General features: G+C 40.6%; 1 protein-coding gene across 10 annotated transcripts in view; it reads right to left on the bottom strand.

Moving 5' to 3' along the window:
* The window catches only part of LOC109313731 (poly(rC)-binding protein 3-like), an 894,664-nt gene that overhangs the window by 239,831 nt on the left and 637,080 nt on the right, over positions 1-17,753 (bottom strand). For 2 of the 10 annotated variants that reach the window (XM_019540469.1, XM_019540458.1), the window contains exon 1: positions 8,430-8,626. The exons of the other annotated variants lie outside the window; for them this stretch is intronic. The gene's annotated coding sequence lies outside the window, so the exon portion shown is untranslated. Of the gene's footprint in view, positions 1-8,429; positions 8,627-17,753 lie in introns of those variants that run through there. 10 annotated transcript variants of the gene reach the window in all.

The raw sequence follows: 17,753 nt of genomic DNA on the forward strand, positions 1-17,753 counted from the left end.
GGCTTCTAGCCTGAGCAACTGCAAGCATGTGCTGGGATATCCAGCTGGTTACAAAACTGATTTAGCCAGCCAGGTTAGACTAACCTGCGAAGATTGAATCAATTCAGGCTCAGGCTTTTTAAATGGCTGCCCCTAGCCTAGGAGAGAAATAACTTGGGAACAACCAGGGTTTAATCATACCTGGGACAACAAATGTCTGTACATGTCCTCTTCTGAAAGAGACCATAGCACAGTCCTCCAGCATCCCAGCGTATTTTGCTTCCACTCCCACCCACCCATGGAGATTGTCATTTGCTGGAATCTACTGCTCAAGTTGAGCAGGAAGCAGAGCACTTTCCCCTCCCTTCTCTCCTTCATACATAACCCCCATATTGTGATGCAGGGACACATAGGCTGACCTTAATCAGTCTGGGTCAACCAATCAGGGTTGCCCTGAGCACTGCTACCATTCTGCCTCCAGTCAGACCGAGGGAACCTATGTTGCATGCTGAGATGTGTGCATAGGGGACCCATGGGTGCACAGCATCAGCACTTCAAGGTCTCAGCACTTGAATATCTGTTCAGGGGTCTCCAGGTAAGTTTCTCTCTTAGGACAGCAAGCCCAGGAAAAGTCTCCCAGGTCATTTGAACAGGTGTATGCAGCCTTTGTAGCATCCTTTGCATGAACATTGCTATGCCAACAGAAGAGTACACCAATTGGCTTAACTCATGTCATTTGGGAAGATGGTATAGCTACAACTGCCAGCTTAGTTGAGTGACAGAGGCTTTTCTTGTGTTGAAAAGCCCTACAACATACCATCTCCTACATGACATGAATTTAAAGTATAGAGTGACTCTAAATGTGACTATATATCTGACACTGGAAACACTACAGCAGTTCAACGGACCAACAATGAGAAAGGTCAGTGAGAATTCCTCCTCCCTTCCCTATCCCCCAAAGTCTAGAGCCATAAGTTATACACTGTCCATAATCTTAAATTGACAAGGTCAGTTTTTCCATTACTTAATGCAGACCACATTTGTCAAACGTAAATACTACTGGGATAACAATGAATAATCTTTTGGATTACTCACTGGCACCTGGATCTTTCAGCAGAAATATAACTTTTAGTCTAATAATGTTTGTTACCATCTGAAACAGAAATATAAGCCTAAACCAAAACCAGAGCTAAAAACTTTAGAACTCTGAGGAATTCAGAATCAAAGTGTGGCTCTCAGTTTTATGCTGGCTCTTGTTTCTATTAAGCAAAATCTTGAACCTACATCTCGGTAGCACTGAAGGCAAGTCCTTTCCTGTTTTCCCTCATGGTGTCAGAAATGCACACAGACACACTTTGTCTAGTTTCTCTCTCATCTCATATGACAAAAAAACTGCCCCCCCCCCCCCAATCTATCTCCCTTAATCAACTGCAGGAAACTTATTGGAGTCTGTGTGCTCCACAGCTTATAATATAGAGCTCTATACAAAACTTACAGAAATTAGTGGGTATTTTAATATATCGTATTATATACATCTTTTCTATTTACAACCTGTACTTTTGTGTCTCTGACATTTAATGTTACACAACCATAGTTTAAATTTCTATTTTAACTTCCTGGCTAGACATTGGACATGGCCACAACTATGCTTATGAGATCCTAGAGATATCCAAACATTATTGCTAACTGAAAGGCATTCACTGTGCTCACTGAGACCCTGCTCCTACTCTCCTATTTGGAGTTAAGTAGGACTTAAATGCTATATAGGAAATAGCTAACAATTGACTGGATGAATAACACCCAGACAGAGTACATGTGGTAGAACAGGCCTGGAAAAATATTTTTCAGGTCTAGCTTGTACCATTTGTATAGAGCCCTAATGAATGGTAAAAAGCTAAGCTATACCAAGGCAGGCATGAGGCATTCATTCTTTGAGTAGTGCAGCTTATTCACCTCACTTGACTTCCCCCCCCCCCTCCAGATTGCACTCTGTACTCCAAGGGAACCTAATACTTAGGCTCCACTCAATGCAGTGTGTTCAACTGCAGGCTAAACTTCTGGGGCATAGCTCTGCCACACTGCTTATCCACATCACAGCTGGGCACTGCTGGGGCTCCACTTGGAAAATACTCAGTGTGACATTAACCCTCGGTAGGTACATCTACACATGCACTTTATTGCAAAGTTGACTAATTAGCTCTTCAGTAAAACCCAACTGTTTACATGTGTGATCATATTAGGGCACAGTAAATTAATTAACTTAGCTGTAGGATAGTACTGCTCTATGGTGGAGTGATTTACGCTGCTGCAAAACATGTAGATGGTGACTGGGGCTGGCTGAAACACAAGGGGGCTAGTGTGGGAGCTGCATGCTGGCTAGCCCTGCACTGTAGCACCCTTGTGCCTCAGCCAGTCCCTCAACCACCCAACACTGCCACCCAGAGCCTGGGCTGACCCCCTGTGCCTCCTGCCAGCCTGGAGTGGTTCCTCTTCAGCACAGACTGCCGAGGTCCTGGACGCTCCTGTAAATGCGGTGCCTGGGAGCAGCTCACTCAAGCACAAACTGCATTGGAGTTTAATATATCAGATTAATTGCTCGTTTAGATGCACCCAGTGTAACAATCCTACTGACTGCCAGTTAAAACTATGACTATATACATTTAAAATTTGACAACAAATTTGGGGGAACAGTATCCTTCTATTGAATAAACTTTTGAAATCCCATTTGTTTTTTGTGGCATCATCTTGACATTTGCTGAGTTTCATTGGGAGCCTGGTACTGCTTTGCTTAGCCATGCCATCTCTTTTAAACTCATTCCACCATTTGGAATCTCCATGCAGCTATGACACTTCTTATCCCATGTCATCATATTAATATTTTCTCTGTCTCTCTTTTGTTTTTGTTTAAATAATGAAACTATCCTTTGTTGCTTTCTGCAGTCATGACACATGCTTCTCCATGAATTTAAGTTCTCAGGAAAGAATCTGAGACACACACTAGAACTGAACATAAACACAAAGAAAAGTATTTCTGGAAATTCTTCCTTGAAAATTTTCATAACAATTTTGAATTGTTGATTTCTTTTGATTGGGTGTGTGTGTGTGTGTATCTATATCTATATCTATATATAAATAAAATGATGATGATGATGATGATGATGATTATAATAGTACACACATATTAAAAGAAACATACCTTGTTTTTAATTGAAGTGTTATGTTTTCAACCATCTTGTGCAAATTTTCTCATCATCCTGGGCAGGAAAAAATTGCTTTTTTGGATTACTAGTACTCAGTGTCTCTTTAAGATGTTTTATAACTCCAAAGACTATTCTCAGCAGGTGGTATGGTCAACTTCTTCAGTGCTTGCCTCCTCCATCCTTAGACAATGTGTCTATAGAAAGACGGATACCAGACCTTTCTGGTCTTTACTCCGTCAAGCCTCCCAGATCCTGGCTAAGAACATGTTAAGATATCTCTGGCTAAGATATTCAAGGATGGTGGATTTAGCAGGGAGGTTCAATAGATTCTAGATTCCTATCTTTCCCAAGGGTAGAGAGGACATCTGACTTAAGTAGTAGTTTTGCCTATATGAGCACAGAATTTTAAGAAGAAAAAGAAAACCTGCATAAATTAACCCATAAGAAATATAACTTATCTGTGTTTTCTTTTAAACTTAAAGATAGGAAACTTTTTTTAAGCAGGGCCTAATCTAGTTACAACGTCAATGTATACAATTGGTCACTGCAATCAGCAGCAAGTGCAGGGGCTGACCCAGAGATACATAAAAATGTAAATCTTAGGTAGAAAATCTTGTTATGGAGCACATAGCAGTTTCAGATCACATGTTAGAACAGCTCAAGCCATTCATGATTTAAAAGATTAGGAATTTGTTTGCCATTGAAAAAGGAATTAATTGCCTGCACATGACTGATTCATGAACATTTGTTACTGGCAGTTTTTTGTGCAAGAGCTCTCATAGTTTTATAGGTAGTATGTAGAAATAAAGATGCATTGTATTTTCCTGTCCTCCTCACAGTCAAGTGTTAATACTTCCCTCCCCTACCATACTACATGGATGCCCATTACTATTTCAGATGGATTTTAATCCAGAAGAGCAGGCTTTGTGCTGGTATTTTTAATTAAAATCCCCTTTGCTTAACTCTTTTTTGTCCTTTGGAATATCTATCAATCAGAAAGAATTACTGCAGGACATACCACCTGGCAGGAGGCCAGACTGTCCCCTCCCCACATCTCTGCCTCAAACTTTTTACTTCATTAACTAAATGCACTGAATAAACCTTAACATCTCAGCTAAATCCTATTGGCCCTGGATTTGCTGCTTAATACTAAAACCCTAGTGACCCATTTTTCTCCTGTTGATACTTCTATCTCTGATGGCAGCCAGCACAGGAAACTTTCCAAAGAACTTAAAAATATATAAGGAACAAAAAAATCGAGAGAATTCATCATTCCCTCTTTCTGTTACTGTGCATGAACTATGCATAATCTCTTTGCCTCTTGTGTAATTCTTCCTTTCCTTTTGTGCTTCAGAAACAACAAAGTGAATCTATTGCTCAGCGAATGGAGGTGGCAAAACGCAGTTGTTATTAAAGTGTGACAGGACCACTTAAAAAAAAAAAAAAAAAAAGCATCGTCTCTCAAATTGTATAGTGAATTCTACATTTTCTTGTGAGAAATGGTTATTCAAATTTACAGCAATATATTATCACAGCAATGCTGTATTTTGATTGGAGCTCTGAATGAATCTGTAGCACTAAAAGTGGCTATTTAAGCTTATTTTTAGACCTTTATGTTGGTTTGCAATTAGTGCAGTTTCTATCTTTTGTTGCTTATAATCATTTGCTGTGCTGCTTTCACAGGCTTAATAGAGATGTCTAAGGTTATTCAGACTAACCGCAGCCTGTTCACTGCTGAACCCTCCCACTGCACCCAGTTTGTAATTGTTACACCTGACCTCCCTCCTCAGCTGCCAAATCCTTCCCCTACCCCTCATGACAAGTATCCTGATGCTCACTTTCCAGCTCTCAAGTCTTTATGCATTAATCCCCACCAAAGAACCCACATTTGACTCCCCTCCCAGATGCAGAACCCACCTACAGCAAGACTTAGCCACTTTCTCTCCTTACTCCTTCCTAGCTGCCACACACTCCCTGTGACGGATGCCCAATCTTCTCTCCACAATGTCTCAAAACTATGTGCTCCAACTCGGCTTCCTCATCCAGTGGCAGCATGACCAGCTGCGCTCACTGCTTAGGCGATGGGCGGGGGGGCAGGCAGGAGTGCCAGTGCCCCCCCTGCGAGTGCAGACAGATCACAGAAGTGGCCACAGCCACTCCTGGAAGTGACTGCAACAATCAGCCATCATGGGACCAGCTGGAGGGGACCCTCCTCCCCCCGGTCGGTGGGACTAGTCGCAGGGGCACATGCCCCCCCTGCCCCCGAGTAAGGCGGCACCAGCAGTTCATGTCCTCATTGCCCTTCCAGCTTCTGAAGGCCCACTCCTCTGGCATTTGTCACATACACCTGCAAGGTCTTGTCTTTAGCTACATTCCTGATAACTTTTGAGCCTGCTCAACTTCTCCCACTGTAGATAAGTACCCTGTGCCCCTGTAAAACCCGTGTGCCATCCTTCCTGAAAGAGTCTAGTCTGAACTTCCACTTCTTAGAAAAGATGGAACTGGAGGGCTAGATTCTTTCTTGCCCTGCACAAGAGTTGCAAATCGCTACTATTTTTGTGTGCTGGATTTTTTTTTGTGCTTAATCTGCACAGATGTGAACTGCATTAAGTGCAAGAAAACTGAGAATCCATTTCACCCTTTTCAAAAGGACAACGACTGACTGTTTGCAATGACATCAGAGAGCTTTTTTGTTTATTGTCCAACCAACAGGACAGCATTATAAAATCCTGCACAAAAGTATCTGTCAAATCAGTTCATATTAATGTCAAAAAACAAAATTCCCCTCACAGAGCTTGATAGCTAACAGAATTCTGAACAGCATGGGCCACATCCTCAAGTGATTCTTCATTTAATACTCAAATTCTTCTTTAGGCAAACTTTCATGGATGTCCCAGGGCATAAGGACCAAGTAAAAGTTAAAGACCCAGTTCAAGATTCTGGATTTCTGGCAAAAAGCAATTCATAAAAAAAGGGAGGATTAAAATTGTAAAGTACCTAATGGTAAAGTAACTGTAGAATTTAGGATAAGCCACACACGTGCCAGGATTATTACCAATATGCCTTCCATAAGGCTGTTTTCAAATAATGAGGCTTTCTAATGGAGTGTGCTTTTTTGCTATTATTTTCTTATTTATATATTTATCACTAAGGTGCATTACCCAGATTTTTAGCTTTAAAAAATACAAGAAAAATATATTAATTCATTAAAGGATAAAACAAACTTGTACTACATTCACAATTCACGACATTATCATACCACATACATTATGGAGAAGGTTTACAGGCACTTCTTGGAGAAACTAATAGCAAGTGGTTTCAATATTTTGAAGATCCTCAACTTCTCATGAATAAGAGACTAGGAATTGTAAGGAAAGGTATGATCTGACCAAGAAATCCATTCACCTGTATACTTATCATTATCTCTAGTCACAAATAGATTATAATGCAGTTATAAAGGGTTCTTCTCATACAGTAAACCAGTTATTTCAACTTGCAAAGCTGTTATCAATATTATGTATGCATCTTTACAATTTTTATTATTCTATACATGTTTTAGTGTTCTTCTCTCACTAGGGATTATTAAAAAATACAATTGATGCATCACTAGCAGCATTTGTGTTTAAATAAAATAAAATGCAATGTCAATCGCAACCAACTGTAAGCCTCTTAATAAGTGTTTGTCTACCTTTCCTATGGCCAATTCCTGGAATCCATTTTGAGTAATCCACAACAGTAGTGTATGAACTTTGTACCAGGCATCTTTTTAGGTGATAAGTACTGCACAAGTGGATTACTACTCACTTGCCTCCATTTTGAGCTGTTGTGCCACTTCTATAAGCCTTATATACAAGGAAAAAACAAGAAAAATAGCTAGATCTGAAGGAAAATTAATTTTGCAACAATGCACTTAAAAAGGATTAAAAAATAATATTGACATTTGAAAGTATTGATACACAGCAACTGAATTGAATTCCTTTCTGTGACTTGATTTTCTTACATGTCATTTATAGTGGAGTTTGCTGCTAGTCTACATTTAATAAATTAATCTTATAAAAATTATGGAGATAACAAATAGAAAATACCTTCACACACATAAGAATAACAAAAAGCATATATATTTCATTATAGCAGGATTGTGTTTATAGATCAGTAACAAATAACATCCTCATGTTATGGCATTGTAAAAAAGATGTCAAATGAACAAATGGAAATTTAGTTAGCCTTAAACATATAGTAATACAACTTTTTCTAACCTAAAAAGAAAATATTTTGACTTTAAGATATCCAGAAATTTAACACAATCCTATTAGCACTATCCTAAATTTTCTGTCAACCTCCTGACAAACACTGAATTTTCTTTAAGAACTAGGTATTAAAGAAGTTGCACATGTTCTTTTTCTCTATTGTCAAACACATATGATTAGGCTAGCGGTTGTTTTGTTTTATCAACAAGATTTTTAAAAAAATCTCAAGAAATTGCAATAATCGGTTAAATATATTCATACAGCTTCAAATGATAAGACTCATACTACATGAAAAAGTATTTCAGTTCACTTGATTTTTTTATTGTAATACCCATTTACAGTATGCCAAAAAACTTCTTAACCTCTGCTTTTCTAATCAGACCACAACAGCTTGTGGGGTTTTTTTTTTGTTTTTTTTTTAGTGAATAGCTTGCTTTTGCCTGTCCTGATTTCACATTAAACTTACAGCGAACTATTAACTGGGGAGGGAAACAGGGAGGGCAAGAAAGCCTTTAAATGATATTATAGCATTTAAATCCTCAAGCTGCCAACTCAGGCTGAGCTGCTCACCAAAATGAAGCGCACACATTTCAAACGACAATCCCCAATACATATTTTAAATGTAGCCCTCTTGTCCAGATGATAAGCCATACAAACATTAAAAAAAAATCTCCATACAAATCACTTTAAAAGCAACTTGTTAGTTTAAATCTTTGAAAGATTTGCCTTTTGTTAGGCTGCCCTGGGCATTCAGCCATCACGATTAACAGCACTCTAGATAAACACAACTCTGATCACAGTGCATATGGGACAGCAAATACAGCAAGCTGAGTTCCAGTCTTAAAGATTTTTTCCTTAAAAAAAAAAAAAAAAAAAAAAAAAGGATTCCTTTGGTCACACTATAAATTCCAGAAAATAATACAGCGTTTCTAATATGAAAGCTTTGCAGCTGAAACCCTGAACATCATCTGAATAAATAAATCTGACTGGTAGAAGTACTGACCTGCTGAGCTGGTCTCCAGCCCGCACTTTAGATGAAAAGCTCAGCCAGAGTTTCCGAACAATTTCCTTCTGTAGAGTTAAAGTGAGTGTGGTCCCTCTATTTGTCTTCTGATTCCAAGTGTGGACAGATGGCCAAGAGCCCTGAGCCCTACTGGAATGAGGCAAAGCTTTTGCTTCCCCCCCACCCCCCTTCTCCCTTAGCTTAGCCCCTGGCAGATAAGCCCGAGTCAGGCACAGTGAGCTCACAACACCCCCTCCACCAATCATTTCAATTAGTGCCACATGAGAAGAGCTTCTGCCCAAAATCAGCTTAAGAAAGGGCCAGAGGGCAGGGCAATCTCCTTTGCTCCACAATGACCAGAAGCTGCTATAAATATCCAAACAAAAGCACTGTCAAGGCCGGGAATGTCACATCCTAATGTAATAAGACTGTAACGCAACAACCTATATGAGGAGCAAAGGGGGGCGGGGGGTGAAGTTTAGAAAATGAACACTCTATTACGCATGCTGTATATGTCAATGGGTTATCAAAGGTATCTATTTCTACCTGTAGACACCTGTGTGTCAATTAGTTTGACCGTTTTCTTGAATAACTCACTGAAAGCCATACGTTACATTTGTTTCCTAATGTGTGCAAGTATCGGAGCATACAAACCAGTAATAAGATTTGGGTGAACAGGACTAACTACAGAATGAGTGGGGCTATATGCAACTCTCATATACGCACTTCCAACCCCTACCAACAGTTGGTTCTTCCATAAAAAATGCTCTGAACATATGGATGAGAGACTCCTGCCCCAACTAATAAAGTACATTAATTACCTACATGTACTCTTGTATATTTACTACCAAAATTTGGAGCCTCAATCTTATCCCACTTACTCCAGCATAACTCCTCCTATGAGAGATGCTGGTGTAAGAGCCAGCCCAAAGTCTGTAACTATACTGCTAAACAATAGGAGTTAAATTTAAATTGCTTTAGAGACCTAGCAAAGGGGCTCAACGTACAGTGGCCAGACCTAGAATATGGACATTACTTTGCAAATATCTTGTTCCCGTTGTGCCAGATGACAGCTGCTTGCTTCAAGTTGCTGGATAATGCTTCCTCCAGTGTGGTGAGGGAAGGAAAAAGGGAGTAGGAGTGGCTTCACTTACATTTTACTGTGTGTAAATCTAGCATTGCCCTAACAGAGTAATCTCCCACCTATTGATGATAAGATGGCAATAGCTAGGTTCACCTGGGGAGAAGCTTTCAGTAACAAAATCACCTACTTCCCACTACAAAGATTTGAGAATGTAATAAAACAATTGATCACCTGTAAATAATTATCTAGTTATTTCTCCCTCATCTATCTTATCTCAAGGCATCTTTACACTTGCTGGGGGGAGGGGGGAAGGGGAGTTCTTTTAATTAGAGCAGCTCTTAGGAGCTGCTCTAATTAAAATGCCGCAGCATCTCGTGTATTCAGCGTCCTGCACTTAAAAATGGCAGCGGGGGCACTTTAACTAAAGTGCCCCCACTGAGATTTTTAAGTGCAGGGATGCTTAATACACATGATGACAAGGTCACTGGAGCATGCTAATTAGCATTAATTGAGTCTGCTCCAATGCATACTAATTAGAATGCACTGGAGCAGGTGTCAGGCATGTGTACAGGTGCTCTCAATGTCTCTCTCTAAATAAAGGTACAGTGTGTAATTTTATCAAAAGAACACACTAATTCAATGCCTTTCTTTATGTATATATACAACAGGGATGAAAACCATCTGAAAATATTTCTGCATGCTTACCAGAAGACCTTCCTGCATGAGTGTTCCATGCATGTAGCAAAAAACTCAGTTTCTTAACTAAATAGCAAATGGATTTCACTTTTTACTCAGAGGCATTATGCTGCATCTGTTTGTATGTACTTCCACAATGAACATCATTTCCTCATACTAAAATCATTAATATGTAGATATGAGATAACCATGAAATAAAACTATCATTCAGAAGGACTGTCCTCTTGTTTTTTGTGAACTCCAAGGCTACGTACAAACACTCAAAAAGCCCAAGGCGGAATCGATCCAATATTTGCAGGTTTCTCTAAGCTGCATAGCTTGAATCAATAACAAACTGAAGATGTCAAGTTTAAGTTTCACTTGAGAAAGGCAAGTGGAGGCCTGCACTGGCCCAGGCCAGAAGGCAGGGGATCCTGAAACACCTGCCAGCCTGCTGGCCATTGCTAAGCCCAGTCCAGCCAAGAATGATCATCCCTGATTGACTGCCCAAGCACATACCCCTGACCCAGTCCGGTGCCAGGCTGGGGAAGCCCCCTGAGGTACAGGGCTCCCCCTGTACCCTCATGCCCAGCTGAATGGGCAGGCACCTGGCCTGAGGGAATGCTTCCCCCACTCCCAGCTGTGAAAGTGGCAGAACCAAGTTGCCCATCCATGCTGGGAAGGGATGATGGCAGCCAGAGCTGAGATGGGAAGAGTGAGAAGTATCAAAGCAAGCCATCCTGGGGGGTCTGAAGGGAGGGTTTAAAGCATCCTGGGATGTGGGGGGACTGCAAAGTAACTGGAGTCAGGAGGAAATCTGCAACAGGTGTTTGCCAGACTAGTTTAACCTAAATCAGTTAAGTCATACTACATCTATCCAGGTCCATCTTAAACCTGGGTTGGTCATTTTGGGCACTTTTCCACTCAGTCCAACACATTCCAATTCGAATGCGTTGCAGCAGACTCAATTAATTATGGAAGGCACTTTAGTTAAGGTGCCCTTGCCACCATTTTGAACTGTGGGATACTGAATACACAAGACACTACAGGCATTATAGTTAGGGCAGTTCTCCCCAGACCCGTTTTAATTAAAATGCCCTTCTCCTCTCCCCAGAGCACACGTATAGGTGCCTGTACCAGCTTCATGCTCCAGGGCCAGCTGTGACACCCCCTGGCAGCTCCGCAATTCCTTCCCTGCTGCTACCTCTTGGGGTGCTCTTTCACTTCCTGCTCTTACCTGCCATACCTTTGTTGTTAGACCTCATTAGGAGGGAGGCTGCCCAAGGGTCTTTGGGAGAGCCTGTTGTTTTTCCTGTGTCAGGCTTCAGCCTTCTTGGCTTCCACCTTTTGCTGAGCCTTCTACCTCTAGTTCATTAACTGAACCAAACTTTACAGGTGCTGGGCCTTCCAGCCTCAATCTCTGCCCCTCAGGCTTTGGGCTTTCTGGCCCCACACTCTTCCACACTCTGGGCTCTGAACTTTGGCTATGCCTTGAGCCTGCCCCAGGCATAGCTTATAGTAAACAGGTACCCCTAGGGCACTAATGTGACTGCCAAACCACCCCCTTAGTCCTCAACCTAAGCCACCATGTAAACAGTACAACAAAATGTAAGCCCCTGGCTATAATTCAAACTATCCCCACACTGGCTTCAAACATAAATCTCAGCTCACTAGCTGTATGCACAAAGCTCTCCCAACTCTGGGGTACTCCCTTCAAGTCTCCAGAACCTTACTAGTAGCTCAGCAATGAACCAGGTATCCCTCACAGTAGTCCTTCCAACAGCTCCTTCCCTTACAGCTTGCAGGGCAGGCTGCCTGCTCTGCTTTGGTTTATATGCCCAGACCCCTGCCTCTTCTGGTCATGTGCTCTATCAGCTGACCTGCCAGCAGCCTGCTTATTAATCCCAGACTGGGCAGTTGGGCTTGTCTGGTTTCTGATCACTTACATTGGTTTATGTGTAATTTCTGTCCCTAGCCTAAGAGCAGGGCACTGTACATAGTTGTGGATCATGAATTTTTAGAAGAGGCATATATCTAAAAGATAAATATTTAGATAAATCTTATGCAAACTGCTTTGGCCAGGAAATCAGGTGGCAATCTTGTGCAAACAGAGTTGCCAGCAAGATTTCTAACGCTTCCCAATTTTGGCAGCATCAGAATTAGTATTTATTTAACAAAGATCTTTCAATAAAGTGTAGTACAGTGAAGCATAACAATAAAATAAATAAAAACAATACCACTTAAGTATTGTTTGACCAAAGCTTAGGTCATTAGTAATTCAATGACATTTTTGCCTGGCTAAGATGTATGGAAGAGCTTCATATAAGAAAAAAATTAATCCCAGAGAAATAGGAATTGAAATAAGGTGTTTACATGGGGAAAACAGCTGCATAGTTTTCAATCAATTATCATTTGGTAAAAAGTCAGTAAGAAGCCCACTATTAATAGTAAACTTATTGCATGAAATGCAACGTGGGCACTCAAATAAGTTATGTCCATTGAATATACAGATAGACAGACACAAGCGAGACACGAATACTGCAAAATACCAAAGAGAGAACCTCTCTCAGTGAGTTTTTGTTTTTTAAACCTCTTATCTTAGGCAAAAAGAGAGTTATGAAAACACAAGAATAAATAGCAAAAAAACCCCTAACAAAACAACTATTTATTTCACAACTTCCAGAAAATTCCCACTCAAGTTGGCTTGCAATGATCTGGTAATTACCAGGGCTGTCCAAAACGACTGTGTTTCATTTTGTTTCAGATTCAGCATTTTAGAGTAACAGTGATTCGTTTCAGTGTTTTGAATCACTATCCCATTGTGTTTTGGCTGAAACTGTTTTGGAATTTTTACGGTGTTTCAGCCATAAACTATAATGGGGAATCACAAAACTGTCTATAACTTTGTCATTTCCTGCCTGATTAGGAAGACACTTGCCAGGATGGTAGCTCCTTCTGAGTCCATGAAGCCTGCCAAGTTTCAAGAAGATAGGTGTAGGGGTTTCTGGGAAACTGAACCTCAAACTGCTGGCAAGCAAAACTCGTGACATCCGTGACTTTGTGTATGCTTCTCTGTCCCTCCCCCAGAGCCTTGGGATTAGAAGGGACCTTGGGGACAGATTGTTGTCACTGGCCAGCTACAGATGTCAATATCAAAGCAGTCCTTCCTCTCCCTCTTTCCCTGCAAGTCTGCCTCTGAAACAGCTCAAAACAGCTCTAAAACATGCAAAATGTTTCAGAAACATCTGAATCATTTTGGAAAATTTCTGAAACATTTCAGATGGCCCGTTTTGTTTCAGAGATGTTTTGGAGCCCTGCATTTCATTTTGGATTTGGTGTTTCAACTGTCAAAACATCCAAATCTGAAATGAAATGAAAGAGCCGCTGAAATTTCATACAGAGCTAGGTATTACCATTTTTTTTACAAGCTCCCTTATTGCAACTTGTGGATAAAAATGGTGGAGGTATCCTTCAAAGAATGCTAAAATTACATGGTGAGAAAAGCTGCATTTATAGAAATGCTCATAACAGAGATATTCAGCACAACACAAAGGCTGTCTCCTGTAAGCTTAGACATACTCAAGGCAGCATGCTTTATATACCCAGTTGTGGTCGCTGTAGATGAATCTGACAAAAATAGCATGGACACAACTCACGTATTCATGAGAAAAATCCCAACACAGATATATGAAGAAGAGTTACTTTGGTAGTTGTATTTCTGCATCTAAAAAATGTTTACAAAATATCTGCTGCCAATATGCCAATAGATTAGTGCTTAGATTTCCTGTTTTGTACGTAATTATTGCTATTCTTCACTGAGTACTTCTGTGTTTAACTCATATCTCTGACAGCAACTTAGAATAGGTATATTAGGGCTCAAAGTTTGACATATATAATGAGATCTTGGAAGATACAAAACTATATATGGAAACCTATCCTTAAGCATCAGTTGATCACCTAAACACTGTATTGTTCGATAAGTGAAAAGTGTTCTTTCACATGTCTTTGCTCTTGGAAAAAAATGGATTATGCTATTTCTTTGTCTGAATAAAATGTTGCAGTTCCGGAGATAAAGACGTATTCAGTTGAGCAATTAAATAGCTAAATAAATGAATCAGCAGAGCAGAAGTGGCAGATTTAATTACTGCTTAGAGCTAGGAAGGCGAACTAATTATAGGGTTCATGAACCACATGCCACTCTTTTCCTTAACCATGTGCTTTGATTCTTCAGGATCAAATACTGCAGAAACATGAACCAGGATTAGAAAACTATTCAAACTTAAAAAATAACATCTAATCTTTGTCTGTAGCCCAAGCATACTCAGTACTCTGTTTTAACAGGCTATGTGCAACTGAATAGATAAATCAGTACTGAAACAATTACAACAGTCTTCTGTTAATCAAGCAGAGCTCTGAAAATGCCATTGTCTAAAACCCAAGGGATGGTCAAGTTCTCTGGGCATGAATACCATGAAGGGTGCACTTGCATGGGAATGGAGGCATGCATCATACAGATGTATCAAGTAAGTAATTAAATCCCTATCCAACCAAAGCCTGGAAATTGCAAAAGTGGTGAGTGACTGTTGGTTGTTGCCCTCTAGTCTAGAGGTCTTTCTATCACAATAGGCCGTAAGATAACATTTAAAAAGTTGCTTCATGCTGTAAACTATGAAGCCACCAATGGGTAGGAATGAATTTCACACTTCTTGTGGACTACTTTTCTTCCTAACTTTTCATTTTCCTCTAGTATCCTCAGTATTTTCTTGTAGTCAGGGTACAAATTGTAGTTACTTGAGATCTACATTGGAGTTGCTGTCTTGTATGAATGAGAACAGAGTAAAAGGGAGAAGCAATGTTGGATATTTTCTAGCCCACTGATTCTTTACCAGAGTGCTGGGGCACCCTGGATTGTTGCCAGATTCTTTAAAGGGTGCCTCATGGTGTAAGGAGATAAGGTGTGAAGAAATAAGCAGATAAATACAGGCTCAGGCTCGCCCCTGCCTGTATGATTCCCCACCCCCAATGCCCTGCTCCTCTGCAAGGAAGTAAGCACTGTAATATATAAGTTAGTTTTTGAAATTGGGTGCCACTCAATTCACAAAAGTTATGGAGCAGTGTCTTGAGTCCAGTGATGACTGCCTTGAATCCAAAAGGTTGAGAACAACTCTGACTGTACCAACATCATTACAACTTTGACTCTGGGCTTATACAGACATTCAGTTTCTCATGGGAGACTTTTACTTTCCCAGGAGAAATCATGAGTGTACAGGTGTTCAGGCATTTTATTCCAGGGTAAAAATGGCAGCTCCAGGAGAAAAATTACCAGGGAACCATGAGGGTTAAAAATCACTCGCTGGGAGAGTGAATGTCTGTATGTACTATGATGTACTATGGCTTCTCTCAGAAGAGAACAGTCCTCTGCAATTCCTGCCCCTCCCTCCTGCTTCCAGCAAGGAGAACATGCCCCCTTCAAAATCCCCACATTGGGCTGCAGGAAAACACAGGCTGACCATAGGCTTGAGGCAGTCAATCAGGGCTGTCCTATGCACTGCTGCCATCTGTCACCAAACAGGCAGAAGGAAGCTTTGATTGTGTAGCTAGACAGAGTCCCTGTACATGTGTTAGCACTGTAAGCTCAGCACTCCTCAGGGTCTCAGCATTTGAATGTCTGTACATGCAGTTTGGGGTAAGTTTTTCTGCTAGGAGAAAAAACCTGGGAGAATTCTTCCAGATCATTTGAATGTGTGTATACAGCCTCTGTTCCATTCAGGATTAAAATCTTAGCAATTTAGCTAACTTGTATTGTTAGAGGAGCATACAGACATAACATGTGCATTGACATAAGCTCCCCTTTCTCTTTTTAAGTGGTTAAAAATTACATTTGTCTGTAAGTCACCGCTACCATCTCTACCAAATTTATAACAGCTTATATACAGTTGTTAAAAAAGCCTATTCCACTGCATACACAGCTCTCCCTCAGGTAGAGGATGAGAGAGAGAACAAGCCACATTTGATAGATGTTAATCAAATCACATACTGCATGACTAGAAGTTAAAATAAAATGGTGATAAGATGGATATATTGAACATGTATACAGAGCAGGATAAATGTCATCTGATGATGTATCAGCCATGATATCATATTTGTATACATTTCTAAAATATTTAGTGGATATGGGAAGGAAAGTGGGCAATCGTGGCACTCAAAAATTGACATGGTGTTTATTTTTGTACTTTTATGGTAGTCAGTAGATTTATTGTTGGGGCTAGTTTACCCCTGCTTCCTCAAAAGTCCTCTGGAGGTGACAGAAAAATGACTTCCCCAGTAAGATCACAAGAACAGATCTTTTGGTTGGAATGAACCTCAATTAAAATCCAGCCATGGCCCTTTTTCACATTCCTACCCACCAGGGCCTATCATGGTGGGAGTAGGAGGGCCATTTGGCCCGGGCCTCTCAAATTTAGACTTTTGACGTAATCGCCAAATGAGGTCATACATACAGGCACAGAGACACACTGACAGGATTGAAAGAAGAAAACATTTATCATACAACTCTAAACTTGTGTCCCATTACCGGGCCACATTGCCTGTAGTGCACTATGAATCAGTACTTTTTTAATATACTGGGAGCCTCAAAAAATGGAAGTGGCCCAGGCCTCTCTCGACCTCTGAAAGGGCCTGCTACCCACTGCCTAGATTTTTTATCAGAATGAAAATAGCGCTCCTCCATGTCAGGGATGCATGTCCATGACACTCATTGGACAATCGCAAATGTCGTTTTCCTACCAAGCTAAGGAATCTGCTTGGTCAGGCTGAAATGTTGAGATGTGGAGGCTTTTGTCTGGTTCACTACACAGAGGCAGTGTGTCAGCAAGGAAACAGATATACTGTGGATCCAGGTCAGGTAGCAACAGGGAAGTTTCTTAAGCATGGTATCACACAGAGAGAGACTTTCTGCCTGGCTTGTGTTCAGCTCAGAAGGAATAGCTTCTGAACACAGCTGTAGAGGAAGGCATGTAAGAGGGTCATAGAGGAGTCAGGCTCTACAAGAGATAGACATCTCAAACAGAATGTATACACAGACTGTCACTCACAGGGCAATGTGCATTGCCCATTTTAAAAGAGCTTGAAAGAGGAGGTTTCCTTTTGAGAACAGCCATTAGCCTTTAGCTCTGTAGAGCAGTGGCCAGTTATTCTGATTGATAGGGTTAAAGTAGTTGGCAATAGTTTCCCAACCCTGGGAAGAAAGCAAGTTTGTCTCAGTGATGCTTCGTTTGTCTCAGTTCTGCTCAGTTAGCTTGTTTGCACAGATTACAGAAGTGACTAACTGTTCCAGTGGGTGTAAGAAGGTGTTGCCGGTTGACTCGTACGAAGAATAAATTACTGTGTTTTTGGTATAAGGTTTAAATAATGTATTTATTCACAACTAGTCACAGAGCTAAATATAATTCAAAAGCGCTCACCGTTCTCTCCTTTCAGAGCTCAAAGGAGTGGTATTTTGTATTGTATTCTCTTAATATTTCAAATTAATATAATTATGCCAAAGGTTTGGAGAAACCTCAGTG

The sequence above is a fragment of the Crocodylus porosus genome, unplaced genomic scaffold, assembly GCF_001723895.1.
Source record: "Crocodylus porosus isolate Cpor-Errol unplaced genomic scaffold, CroPor_comp1, whole genome shotgun sequence".
Classification (NCBI taxonomy): Eukaryota; Metazoa; Chordata; order Crocodylia; family Crocodylidae; genus Crocodylus; species Crocodylus porosus.